The sequence below is a fragment of the Ailuropoda melanoleuca genome, chromosome 12 (genome assembly GCF_002007445.2).
Source record: "Ailuropoda melanoleuca isolate Jingjing chromosome 12, ASM200744v2, whole genome shotgun sequence".
NCBI lineage: Eukaryota > Metazoa > Chordata > Mammalia > Carnivora > Ursidae > Ailuropoda > Ailuropoda melanoleuca.
The window spans coordinates 81,657,830-81,658,464 of record NC_048229.1 but is presented as its reverse complement, the minus strand read 5'-3'; the positions used below and the strand labels follow the sequence as shown (position 1 = coordinate 81,658,464).

General features: G+C 58.6%; 1 protein-coding gene across 7 annotated transcripts in view; it reads right to left on the bottom strand.

Annotated features, from left to right (window-relative positions):
- DEF8 (differentially expressed in FDCP 8 homolog) overlaps positions 1 to 155 on the bottom strand; it is a 16,115-nt gene extending 15,960 nt beyond the window's left edge. For all 7 annotated transcript variants that reach the window (XR_004629145.1, XM_034672737.1, XM_011234283.3 and 4 more), the window contains exon 1: positions 33 to 155. The gene's annotated coding sequence lies outside the window, so the exon portion shown is untranslated. The remainder of the gene's footprint in view (positions 1 to 32) is intronic.
- Positions 156 to 635: the final 480 nt, after the last annotated feature.

Genomic DNA, 635 nt, shown 5'->3' with positions numbered 1-635 from the left:
GGCCCGCCCAGACTCCCCCCTCCGCCGCTCACCTGACCGCCGCCGCCCTCGCTACATTGTAACCCGCCCCGCCGCCCTCGCTACATTGTATCGGCCCCGCCGCCCTCTGCTGCCGCCTGCGGCCCGGAGGCTCATGGCAAGCCGGGGTCCCAGCGTCTGCGCACCCAGCCCACGCGCCCTGGCGGCCTCCGCGTCCCCCTCCGGGAAATGGGTGACGTTTCATCCCACCTGTTCAAGATGGCATGGAGGACTGCTGCATTTTCTATATTTTCTGTAATCATAGAAGCCATGGCTTAAATAGAAACCACAACACTTAAGAGAAGAAATTGCTGGGGCGTCTGGGTGGCTCAGTCCGCTGAGCGTCTGCCTTCGGCTCGGGTGGTGATCCCCGGGGCCTGGGATCAAGCCCTGCGTCAGCTCCCTGCTTGATGGGGAGCCTGCTTCTCCCTCTGCCTGCTGCTCCCCCTGCTTGTGCTCGCTCTCCCTCTCTCTCAAGTAAAATAAATAAAATCTTTTTTTTTTTTTTTTAATTTATTTATTTGACAGAGATAGAGACAGCCAGCGAGAGAGGGAACACAAGCAGGGGGAGTGGGAGAGGAAGAAGCAGGCTCATAGCAGAAGAGCCTGATGTTGGG